The sequence below is a fragment of the Agelaius tricolor genome, unplaced genomic scaffold (genome assembly GCF_023055355.1).
Source record: "Agelaius tricolor isolate 1412-34295 unplaced genomic scaffold, bAgeTri1.0.p SCAF_37, whole genome shotgun sequence".
Classification (NCBI taxonomy): domain Eukaryota; kingdom Metazoa; phylum Chordata; class Aves; order Passeriformes; family Icteridae; genus Agelaius; species Agelaius tricolor.
Window position 1 is genome coordinate 5,185,777 of NW_027269297.1, and position 13,186 is coordinate 5,198,962.

Here is a 13,186-nt window from a genome sequence, read left to right on the forward strand (position 1 = left end):
GTTTTGGTGTAGCTGTCTGGGGACAACCTGGGGTGCTGGGCCCTGTGGTCCCTCCCGTTGTCCTCCTGGGGGCTGTGGATGGCGAACAGCCAGGAGTGATCCCAGCTGAGCTTGCCCAAGTGAGGGCAGTTTCAGAGCCACAAGATTTTTCCCTCCTGGGTGCCTCCCAGAGGGGCAGGACCAGGCCAGGCAGAGGTAAGGCAAAGGGTGCAGTGAGGCTGGGAATCCTGTGGGCAAGAGGGGATGCATGGAAAAGGCCACTGAGAGTGAGGCTGGAGTTTGGAGGGCTGCATCCACCCGCACCATCCACCACCTGTCCTCCTCTTGCCCTGCAGTGGCTGCAGCTCTCCGCTCCCTGGGAGCCCCAGGAGCTCATCCAACAGCTCAGGCTGAGCCAAGGCAGGGCAAGATTCAGATTTGGGACCTCTCTGCCCCATTGCAAGCTGTTGTGGAACATGGCTGTCTGAATCCTCTGGAGCCAAACCTGGAGAGCTGCCTGTGGTTTCTGGGCACCACACAGCGAAAAACCCCGCTGGAGCTGGGGTGCAAGGACACACAAGCTGACAGTTCATTGTTTTCTGGGTGTGAATCCCATCCGTGCAGAGCAGGCGGTGGGTCCCCATGCAGCACTCCACAGTCCCTCAGCCCTTCCATCAAGCTTGCATCTGTCTCTGCAGTTCATCCAATACTCCTTTATCCCCCCAAAAATCTGGCCAGATGTCATCATATATCTGATAAAAAGGGACTTTTCTTCCCTGAATATTCGTAAGGGCTTCCTGGGTTTAGGCACCTACTCAGCAAAGGTGGCATCCTGCAGCAAGGAGCTTCACTTGCCTCTGCTCTCCCTTTTGCTTGTCATGCTGATTCCATCTTCCGCTGCACAGCCAAGGGCCATGGAAACATACCAGGGCTGGTGGGGACGAGGCTGGTGCAGTGAGGATCAGCCCAGACACAGGGTGCCAAAAACTGATGGAGACAGCAGAAGGGTGTTGGGGCAAAGGAAGTGCTGGGACAGCTTTTGATGGCTGAGGAGCAGTTTGAGACCAGCAGCTGATGGCTGCTGGTGATGCAAGATCATCTCCTCTATTTGTGTTCCTTATGCTGTTCCAGATCTTAAATCTTTGACAAGCCTCCTTGTCCTCCCAGCCTCCCCTCTCACCCTTCTCTCTCCTTCCCCTGTTAAGGACATGTCCCTGCTGGGGCTGCCTGGCCAGACCTGGACCTCCACCTCCCTGAAAAGGTGGGGGTACAACTGAGATTTACATGGAGCTTTGTCCTATTCTCTGGTCTTCTAATATCTCCTCGTGCTGCCCCCTCTGGCACTCACTGCACGTGGATGAGATGTTTTACCAGATATCTGTCAGTCAGCACAGTGACCCCTCTGGGCGACTTTCTTCCCTTTCAGCCACTCTTTACTGGGTGGGTGACCAAGCACTGGGACAGGCTGCCCCGAGAGGGTCTGGAGTCATGTCTGGAGGAGCTCAAAACCATCTGGACACAATCCTGAGTGACTGCTCTGGGGGACTCTGCTTGAGAAAGGAGGTTGGACTGGATGACCTTCCAGTCTAAATCATTCTGTGATTTATCTTAGTGAGATCTTCTTCCCTAACCTATGCCAGCTTGTCCCCTGCAAGCTTTGATAGACTTGCCAGGTGACATGGGGATGTCCAACACTTATGTCTCGTTGACTCCTCCAGAGAGGTGTATTTCTGAGGTGTGATTTTCCTGTGCCAAAGTTCCATTCAGTCTGCCCTGTGTCATAGTTTGCCAAGACATCAATGAAATCTGGCATTTATTGCAGCTTTTGTGAGTATCTCCTACACTGTGAGGGGACCTACTTATCTGTTGTCTCTCTGACCAGCTCTGCAGAGCCTGGCACATTCTTCTCATTGTCTGGTGAAAACTGGAAGGCACCAAAGGGATTGTAAGTGGCAGATGGGGTGCTGGAGTGATGTTCGAGTTATTTTGTCTGGAAATGTCATCTCCTCCGTCTTATTACTCACTTGCCCTTCTCCATTGGCAGGACAGAACTCCTGAAGTGTTTGCAGAGGAGATTGTCCATTCTGAGGATCCACCAAAGCTCCTTCTTGGCCAAAGTGGATGCAGGGTTTCTTCACTTTTCTATCCGCTTCTTTTCTTTGAATTTAACCAGCTACTTTCAAATATTTTCTAGTATAAATTCCTGCTGCCAGAGCCTTGAAGAAATTGCAGCTGTCATTTCTCAAAGCAGAGGAGCAAGGCACCAGATGCTGGCGTCTTCGTTGTCTTACATTGTTGCCTTCAGCTGTCTTCAATAAGTTAAAGAATGTTTATGCTATTTCTAATCAGATTCTTTAAATTGATGCAATCATGCTGGGTTCCATTTAGGCTTCCCAATGTTGTTTAGGGCTTGTATTTGCTAATATCAGCTTAAGCACTCAGAGGAAAGCTAAGCTGGTCTTTCCAGACAATCTCTGTGCCATATGTGATAGTTAATCCTCTTGACTTCTCATTTTTTCTTTTTTTTTTTTTTTTTTAATAAAATGTGACTGTATGGTATCATCTCAGGTTGTAAAAGTAGCACCAGCTAGCACAAGGATGACACTTTAATTTCAGCCTCTGACCCAGGTCCCACTTGCTGCATGGGACCTGTGAGCACTTGGCAATCCCAAAAAAACTGAGTGCAAGGGTGCCCAACCAACCTGCCTGGAGCAGTCTTGTGTTAGAGGCTCCAGGATGATCCTTTGCATGTGACGGGTGCAGCACCAGTCACCAGCTGGTGGTGTAGTCACCACAGCAGGAGTCACTCAGGCAGCATGCAGACATCAGGACCAGGCTTGTCCATCTGCCTTGGATGGTGCAGAGTAAGACCACAGGGTTCCCCAAGTGCTGCTGGGGTCTGATGGGTGTGAGCCCAGAACAGCCCTTCCTCTTTCAATACACATCCAGGGGTCTGTTGAAATCACAGTGGTGTCCCAAAGCACTGAAGCTGCCAGACATACCTGTTGTGAAGGGAGGTGCAGGAGAGGAGCAGCAGCCCCTCTGGGATCTGTGCCCCGGGCTGTTCCCTGCCCCTCCTGCACAGCCAGCAGTCAGGGCTGTCCTCCTTGTCTCTCTCCTGGCCTGGCAGCCAGAGGAGCACTTGCCTGAGGAGTCAGCATGGAGTCAGCACTTGCCTGACTCCATGCCAGCACAGGGTGTCTGGCTGTAGTGAGGTGACTCTGGCTGGACCCCAGGCACCCACTAAAGCCTCTCTATCTCTCCCCTCTGCAGCTGGATGGGGAAGAGAAAATATGACAAAGGATTTAGGAGTTGAGATAAGGACTGGGATAGTTCACTCATCAAATATCATCACAGGCAAAACAGGCTCTAATTAGAGATACTAATTTATTGCTAACAAAATCAGAGCAGGATAATGAAAAATAAAATAAGACCTTAAAAACACCTTCCCCCCCACCCCTCCCTCTTTACCAGCTCTACCTTCTTCCCCACAGTGGTGCAGGGAGACAGGAATGGGATGCTGCTCAGGGACAGAAGTCATTCTGCTGCTCCAGCATAGGGTCCCTCCTATGGGGGAATAGTTTTCCATGAACTTCTGAAATGTGAGTCCAGTTCACAAGCAACAGTCCTAGCCAAACTGCTGCAATGTGAGTCACTTTTCCATGGGGTCAGTCCTTCAAGGATCAGGCTGCTCCAGTATAGGTCCCCCACAGGGTCACAGCTCCTATGAGCAAACCTGCTCTAGTGTGGCCTCCTCTCTCCACAGGTCTGCAGGTCCCTGCCAGAATCCTGCTCCACCATGGGCTTGCCACAGGGTCACAGCCTCCTCTCAGGCATCTCCCTGCTCCAGCATAGGCTCCTCTAGGAGCTGCAGGTGGATCTCTGCACTCCCATGGCATCCTTGGGCTGCAGGGGCACCATGGTCTTCACCACAGGCTCAGGGGAATCTCAGCTCCAACACCTGGAGCAGCTCCTTCCCCTCATTGTCCACTGACCTTCATGTCCTCAGAGCTTTCCTCTCACATATTCTCACCTCGCTCTTATCTGGCCACAATTCCAACTGCACAAAAACCTCTTTCTTTCCTTCTTAAATATGTAATCTCAGAGGCATTACCACTCCTAACTGGCCTAGCCTTGGCCAGTGACATGTCCATCTTTAAGCCACCAGGGATTGGCTCTGCTGGACATGGTGGAAGCTTCTGGCAGCTTCTTGCAGAAGCCATTCCTAGAGCTCCCCCTGCCAAAGCCTGGCCATGCCAACCCAATGCACTGTCTCAAAGCCCACAGCTTCACAGGTCACCTGCTAGCAGCAGGGCAGGAGCCCTGTCCCTGCCACAAACACAGCCCTGCTCAGCTTGCAGACATATGCCTCATTGCCCTATGCCAGGGCCATTCCTGGCAGTGTCCCTGGGATGTGGCTCCTTATGAACAGCAAGGCTGTGGAGCTGGCCTGTGCTTCCCTTGAGCCTACCTCAAGCTCACTCGATTCATTAGATTTGATTGTAAATCAAATGCAACTTCATTAGCAGAAAGGCAAACAGTCCCTGCCAATGACTGGCTGATCATTCCCTAATGACTATCAGATCAGCACATGTAATTGCAAAGCCCTAGAGTTATCGAAGAATGAAATGAAGATGCCACTTGCATCCCACTCACACAGCACCTCTGATGGTTTCTCCTGCCCTGGCTCACAGGCAGAGGAGTTTCACGGTGGCAGGACATACATGACTCTGCACTCTCCAACTTCCAGTAAGGCAACTGGTGCCAGAGAACCCAACCTGAGGAGGCCCATGAGCCCACTGGGGAGAGGGCAATGACAATGCCCTGGAAAGATGCACTGTAAGCTCCAGACACTCCTCACAGGGCAAGGAAAGAGGCTTCCCACACAGCGCTCTGCAACACTACACCAGTTTATCCCAGTTCTGTCCTCCCCATTGGCCTTCCCCACCCCTTTTACCCTTATGTTCATGTTCTAGAGAGTTCTCCCTTCCCTGTTTTCCCATTGGTGTGTGTAACCCCGCCCATCCACCCTGGCATTCTCTGTTGGTCCCTTCCCAGTGTACCACCCCTGAGCCCTCAGACCACTGGATCCCTGATGCTCTCCTCCACCCCCTCTTTCCTGTATTTATACCCTGGACCCTCCTTTGTCTTTGGATTCCTTTAGTATTGCTGCATTATGGGGTGTGTGGGAAGTCTATGCTTGGACCCTCCTGTGTCTTCACTACCAAGCATCTGTGTGTGTCTGTCTGTCTGTCTCTGTCTGTGTGCTGGTGCTCTCATGGCTCCTACCCGCTGGCCCAAGATGCTCTTGGGGGAGGTTGTGTCCACCACCTCCAGAGACCACAACACCAAGCTGGTTTTCAGGTAGCCCAGATTGTGGTGCTGTCCTGGAGATACCAGCTCTTTGGTGTGCCCTTGGTTATGGAGGGATCACAAGGTACAGGGAGGGAGCTGGGGGTGGGTGGTCTCCCTAGGGGTCTTGTTATGGGTGTGTCTGTGTGATACCTTCCCAGTGGACCAGCCATGTAGTTTTCTATGTCTGCTTCATCAAATCAACTTGAAGGCTCTGTGAACATGGAATTGTAGCTAAAATAGGTTTATACTAGGTAAAGGGAAAAGTTTTCAGTGATGACAAATGGATTGAGGAACCCAAACAACTCCTGTATTTGCCCCATTAAGTGAGAACTTTGGGCCTCAAATCTCCTGGGAAGGCACCGTGTAAGACCCCAGAGTTTTCCAAGTGCCACTGGCCATGGGATCTGGCAGTTGTGACCCCAGAAGAGCATTTCCCCTTTCAATATAGACCCAGGAGTATATTGAAACCACACAGATGTCCAAACCCTTGTGCATTAGATCTAAGGAGCTGATTCCTGGGTCAAAGTAAATTTTTGGCACTGAGTTTCAGCTTCCAGCTCTTGCAGGCTTGCCGCTCCAGGGTGGCCAACAGCAGCATGCTCGAGCAAAGGGCTCTCCTTTCTAATGCAGCCATCTCCCAGCTGGGATTTGCTTCTCCAGGCTGACTGTGTTGCACCATATCTTCTCTAATGGACTCTCCACTCTTCAGGCATCCTGACAGCCCAGCTCAGCTTCTTCCTCAAGTGGGTTCCCTGTGCAACATCCAGAAAGGTCTCGCTAACCTAACACAGCATCAATATTTTCCCACATAGTCTGGAACCCTTTTGTCCCCATGGCCACTTTGGCATCCTGTGCCATACTGGTGGCTCCAGATTCCCCTGACTCTCCAGTCAAGGATCCTGCAGGCAGGCAGACTGCTCTGCAGACACAGAGCTCTTGTACCCTCCAAATTTTCTTTCTTTCCCCTGAAGTTTTGCAAATGTATGGGGTCAGATTCCTCTTCTCCCTCATCACAAAAACACTTTGCACCCTCACTGCTGGAGACACAACGTTCATTCTTCCTGAGTCCAGGTGCAGCCACATTTCCCTCCCTCAGCAAATCTCTGAAGACTCTCCTCCCTCCCTAATGCTTCTGTCCCAGTTGCCTTCATGTTGTCACTGGCCATAAGTTGTCATTGTCCTCTTGGAACATTGGGAGCAGGAGATATCTGACCTCCAGGGTGCTGTACTGAGGACACAGCAGGACTGTCTGTCCCCATCTACATGGCTGAAAGGCAAATACCCCATATAACTCTGCAAGCCATTCTCACAGGCTCCCTGCACTCCTTCATCTTCCAGCACGGGCTCTTTTCTTTCCTTGCAGACATTCCACTCTTTCCAGAGTCCCTCCTTGGTGTCTGTATGTTGCTTGTTTGCTAAGGGAGAAGCTGTTTCACCAGCCTCTCCCTTGTGCTTAGAAGGGATTTTTTGGTGCCTATTCTTTCTCTTTTATGTTTGAATGCTCAGCTTTCCAAACCTGCTCAGCTGCAGGAACCAGCTCACCTCACTTCTCCTGATTTGTGCTTGTTCTCAGCAACAGCCACCAATCTGCCCCTATTAATCTTCCGATTTATGCCAAATGGCATCGACTCATGCCTACTGGAGCTCTGAAGTTATTTTCCCAAATAGCTCTTCTAAAAACAACCAAAAGGAACAGGTACAAAAAAAAAAAACAAACCCAAAAAAACAAACAAAAAAAAACAACCAAAAAAAACCCCAAAAAACCCCCAAAAAAACAACACAAAACAAGCAAAACGACCCCATCAGCTCACTTTACACTGGTTATGTTGTCCTCATATCCAAGGATAACTAGAGTAACTGTTGCAGACAGGTGATTACAGCACCTCTGCCCCTCCAAAGAGCTATTCTTCCTGGAAGGAAGAAACTCCAGCCTAAGCCTAAAGGATTTCTCTCCTGGTAATTTGTCCTCACCCCAAACTGGCTGGGGGATCTGTGACGGGCTCCTAACATCACTTAGGCAGAAATTCCTTTCCTTCCTTACAAAGTCAGTTTAGGTCCAGGAAGATCTTTTGATCGTGTCTTTCAATGTCTTGTGCTGGCCTCTCTCCTCATCACACGCTCCTGTCCCTCCTCCTGAGAGCTCCATCACCTCTGCCCAGCTCATACCACCTGCTTCCGTGACTCTGGGAAGATCTGCTCCCATCGGCAGCTCCATGTACTGCTCTGAGTTTCTCTACAGCAGCATTGCACAAGGCTACCATTGCTTGTGATCTTTCCCATGAGCCAGATGTGAAGACACCAGCCCACGCTGCTCTCCCAGCTGCTCTTATCCCTCGAGTTCTTTCCTTCCATCTGTGGTTGCACACTTGTTTACCAGCTCCTACTCCTCATCACAACCCAAACCAGTATGTAAAGTACATGCCTCTCCTTCAGTCTCTATTCCCTTCCTAGTTCAGAGCCTGGCATCACATCACTGCAGGTGTCTCCCATCCCATTGGCATGCTTCCTTGCATTGAAGAGTGTGTCCATGAATGCCATGGCATCCATGCTCAGGCGCCCCAGCCTTGGACTGGCTGCTCACACACTCCCCCACACAACTGCTGGCCACCAAGACAAATCCACAGCCCCCCAATCCTCTGCCTTGTAGAGCGCATCCACAGTTGCCCTGTTCCCTCTTGGAGGGCCCTTGCAACGTTGTTTGAGGGTGCTCAATCCTCTCAGCCTCACACCCACCTTCTCTTCACTCCTGGCAGATGTTCCTGCTCTTCTCTCTGGAAGGACCTGAAGACAACTCAGTCAGCACCAGTAGGTTCTTACAGATTTGTGTGAATCACTGATCATCTCCTGGCCTGCTCCTCTTGCAAATTCAGTAGCTTTAGTTTCACACTCAAAATATTCTGTATCTCATCTTCATTTATCCTTAGGCTCCAGTTTCTTGTTATACCCAGAGCCTTTCCTGCAGGCCAATGTCTCTGCTTTCCCTTGCCACACTCAAGCCTGCTGGAACCACAGTCACCTTTGGATGCCATTCTGGTCCTCCACACTCTCAGAGGTACCTGCCTCATGTTGTTTTCTCAGTGCAAACATGAGGTGACATCCCCAGTGCAGTATTGGCCAGCAGGCACTTTGTAACATTTAAAGATTCTTTTTTTTTTTTTTTTAATGTCTGCTTCCACAATCTGTGATGGAGAGGGGAAGCCAGACACCTTTCTGTATCTTCACTAAAGGTGTAAAAACAATTTGTTCCCATGAAGGGAAGCAGCTTTTCAGGTAGTGTCTGGCCTGTCACGTTTTGTGGGATCTTTAGACCAATCTCCAGTTGCAGGCCAGGAAACCTGGAAGGAGGAGAGGAGCTACTGCATCTGTTCCCTGATCTTCTCCTACTACTGTGTCTGTTCTTGTTTAACAGTGTTTGGGACCATCAGGAGAGCCCTGTCTATGTCCACAATACAGTCCTGCTATGTTCTCAGATGTTAGAGATGTCACTGAGGAAGCAGCTGAGTGACCTGAGACACTGAGTGATCCCCACCCTCCCAGCAGCAGGGACAGGTCTCTCAGTGACCTGACACAGAGGAAGAGCCTGGGGGTGCTGGTCAGGCAGTGCTGGTGGGGGCACAGCTGGCAGCTTCTCACTCCCCCTCACCAGCACATCCAGACCTCTTACTGCCTGGGGGGACCCAGGGGCTGGGTCCCTAATTCACAGAATCCTCTCCCTCTGTGACTGAAAGCTCCCCACTGCTGGGTTGGACTCACAGTGCCAGCTCGAGAGAGCCCAGCTCTGCAGGTACAGCCCTCGATGGGTGAGGTGGGTCTCATCCCATCCATAAAGCTGGGTATCAGTGTGGAGCACTGCACAGTTCCTCATCCTCTCAGAGGGAGGGCAGAAGGATGGCATGTAGCATCCTCTGGGATAGACTAGGAGGGGATTCTTTAACACTGCTAATTCTTTGGCCACAGGAGGTCTCCCAATAAACAATTCTGGGAACTCTTTCCATAAGAAATAAATACTGCCCAGATGGACAAACTGTGCCGGCTGTCCACACATTGCTTTGGCACGCCGATGCCCTTGGTTAAGCCTTTTTTCTTTAATCATTTATCTACATGAGGACTTTGTTAGGCTCCCTGGGAAGAGCTTTTCTTCCCAAGCAGAGCCCTTTCTGAGGTGAAACAGTGCAAAGCACAGCAGTAATACTCAGCTGTTTGCACTTCTGGTAAGTGCTGGATAATCTTGTCTGGGCTCAACTTGCAGACACTGCAGAGCCGGATGTCTTTCCCTTAATGCAATAAAATATGTATAAGTAGAAAAACCATTGTCAGTGGACTGATCTTCATCGTTTCTGGAGTCGAAAGTTAATCCCAGGAACACGAAGCTGCTTCCACATGTGAAATGGCAATGAAGCAGGAGTGCAAGTGGGAGAGCAGATGGATCTGATGTGCCTTCATGATGTGCCTTCAGGAAGGGTTCAGGGACTCTCAACACATGGAGCCAAGAGGGTACCTGGTGACTGTAAATAAAGGGGTGGAAATGGATGTTTTGCTCTGTGTGTGCAGGGAGATCCAGCCACAGATAAAGTGAAATCTGTCCTCCCCAGACCTCAGCCCAGCGGGGATCACTTTACGAGCAAAACTCTGTAAGAATCCTACTGAGGGAAAATGATGGAAACTGGTGTTTTGTGATTGATGGAGCCAAGATTTCCCAGAGGGAACACAATGTGCTTTATCCCACTCAGGTTAGGCTGCACTACATCCTCCCAGAAGACATGGACAAGGCAAGGCTAGGTAAGGAACCCAGATTTTAAAACACCTACAAAATCAGCAGCTCCTTTGGAAATAAAATGGGAATTTCCCATCCCTTTTTACCCATGATTCCCAGGGCAGGGGTGAGTCAGAGCAATCTGGAACCCCTTTGCTCTCCTACTGCCAGGGAAACATGAGAGTTCATTGGTCATTCCTGCCATGTGTAGCAGCTTTAGTATTGGGCTGGGAATGCAACTCTGGAGCTTATGGGTAGAGGGGGAGGATGGAGAATCCTCGTGGCAGGGAAGGGCTGGGTACCATGAGTCCCAGCTGTGTCTGTGCTTAGCCTTCATCAACTCAAGACACTGATGGATGAGACCACACCACAATACAGACCGGTGGAGCTTGCTGAAAGGACCAGCAGTGTCATCAGGGATAAAATAATCATGAATTCCTGTTCTGAGAGTTCAGGGGAGACCCCTGCTTCCTCCAGAGAAGCCAGGGTGCATGCAGCTCCAGGGGTACACAGGGCAACCCATCAGGGTGCAGGAGGAAAGTATATTTGGGCAAATATACTTTGGTGTTATATATTTAGTGCAAATATGTACAAATTAATGAACAAAATAAAATAATATTTTGAATGAGTGTTATTAAATCTTTATCTTATCCTTTTACAATGTCTATTCATGTGTATGTTTTACAATCTACATGTATATAACTTATGAATAAAGGGAGATATCCCTGCCAGAGGGCAGGAAGTGCCTGCAGTCAGGGTAGAGGCACGGGTGGTTTCCCAAGCTTTCATCCACCAGGATCTTGCAGGCCCCAGGGTGGTGACCATGGCTTTCGGGGGGTCCTGTCTAGCTCTCCCAGGAGATCAGGTCCCACCTTGCTGCCAGCCCTGTTTATCCTTAATGGATCAGTGCTGGAGGATCCAACTCAGCCCCACTGTGGTTGGGGCACCCATGGCCCCATCCATCTCCCCACCCACCACTTGCTCCCAGATGAAGAAATAGTGCCCCTACCCCATGACTGAGTGTGATGCTAGGGAGTGCTGAGGTCCCTTCCCTAAATTCCTCCCATGTCAAGCTATGACAGGTCTCAACAAAAGTGCTGTGTCCAGTAAATGGTTTTTATCTCAACTCACATTTTTGTGAGTTCTCCAGTTCTCAACTCCATTTCCATAGCAGGAAGAAGGTCGTAGAAGGGGGGAGGGGGAGGGGGGGCAGGGGAGGAGCAGGATCTGGCTTGGGAGAGTTTTGGGCAGGGGGCACTAAATTGAGGAGTGCCATTCCTAAACCATGACAGCAGCTTTTTCTTGGGGAAGTAAAATCCCAGACAGGGATTTTTTTTTTCACAGTCCCTTTCACAGGAGCAAAGGGCCAAGGAAATTAAGGAATAAAGAAAATTTAAGAGGTAACAATTCTGCTGGGAGCAGATCACATGGCTGGCCCCATGGCATGCTGTCACCCACCTCTACCTGGCACCTTCCTGCTCAGCCATGGTGGCAGGGGGAACCATGAGCAGGTGGCAATTCCTTCCAGAGCCAGGCCTGATATCCCTGTCACACCACACCATGGCAACTTGCTCTCAGCATTCCTTGGACAGGCTTGGAGTGGGCTGACAGCCTGCCAGGGCACCACTGAGGCTCTAATGGGGCTCCCACTGTGAGCGCGTCGGCTGGGGCTGAGCCCAGCCAGGCAGCAGGGCACAGCCACGGCAGTCCCTACACTGAGCCCAGCCAGGCAGCAGGGCACAGCCACGGCAGTCCCTACACTGAGCCCAGCCAGGCAGCAGGGCACAGCCACGGCAGTCCCTACACTGAGCCCAGCCAGGCAGCAGGGCACAGCCACGGCAGTCCCTACACTGAGCCCAGCCAGGCAGCAGGGCACAGCCACGGCAGTCCCTACACTGAGCCCAGCCAGGCAGCAGGGCACAGCCACGGCAATCCCTACACTGAGCCCAGCCAGGCAGCAGGGCACAGCCACGGCAATCCCTACACCGAGAATCAGGCAGCACATGCTGGCCAGCAAGATCCCAGACAGCAGGTCCCATTCAGCATCATGTCATTTGTGTTTGTGCCAAGGCCTCAGGTCTGTGCCCAGAGCATGGGGCCAGAGACTGGATGCCAGGATTTTGCAGAGCATCCCCTGACTGCATGGGGGAAAACCTTGGGTGGCCTGGGAGCTCTGAAGCAAACAGGGACAACCTGGCATCCCTGTTGGACATGGCTGTTGGTGTGACTGCGGTGTCCATGTGGAATCTCTGGGCCTTGTGGCTGTGGAGGCATATCACCACCAAGCACCCACTGTCCTGCAGCCAGATGGGACATTTGTACTCGAAGGGGACATAGGGGTTGAAAAGCAAATCCTAGAGATATGAGACTAATCCAGGATATGGAAAGAGGTTTTGCAAGAGAGTGACCCAGGAATGTGGCTCTGACTGGGAAGGGAGGGGGTGCTTTGGCAGTGCACTCCTCTATCCAAAGTCAACGGCAGATAAGGTCTGACAAACCCAGCACTCAAAGCCATGTGCCACAGCTGCAGAGCAAGCAGGGATGAGATACCTCCAGCCATCAGCCTAAACATTACCCCAGCAGCCATCAGCCACATGACTGACAGATGACATTCCCCAGCTCATCACTCCCAGTGTATGCCATTCATGTGGGACTGGGGGAATAACCAGATCCCAACATAGCATTACAGACTGCAGTGGGGTGGAAGGGACCTTTCAAGGTCATATAGTCCAACACCCCTATCATGGCAGAGACACCTGCCACTTGCTCAGAGCCCTGTCCAACCTGGCTTTGAACGCTTCCAGGGATGGGACAGCCACAGCTTCTTTGGGCAACCTCTGCCAGGGCCTTTCCCCTCTCATAGGGAAAAACTTCTTCCCAATATCCCATGTAACCCTGCCCTCTGGCAGTGGGAAGCCATTCCCCCTTGTTCTGTCACTGCAGGCCCCTGTCCAAGGTCCCTGTCTAGCTCTCTGGAGCCACCCTGGGCCCTGGGCCGGGCTCTGCGGCGCAGCACTCGGGGAGCCGCCGGCTCGCTGATGCCAGAGCGCTCCCGCCGGGGGCTGCGGGGGCCGGGCCTTGGCGGCGGGGGTGGAGCCC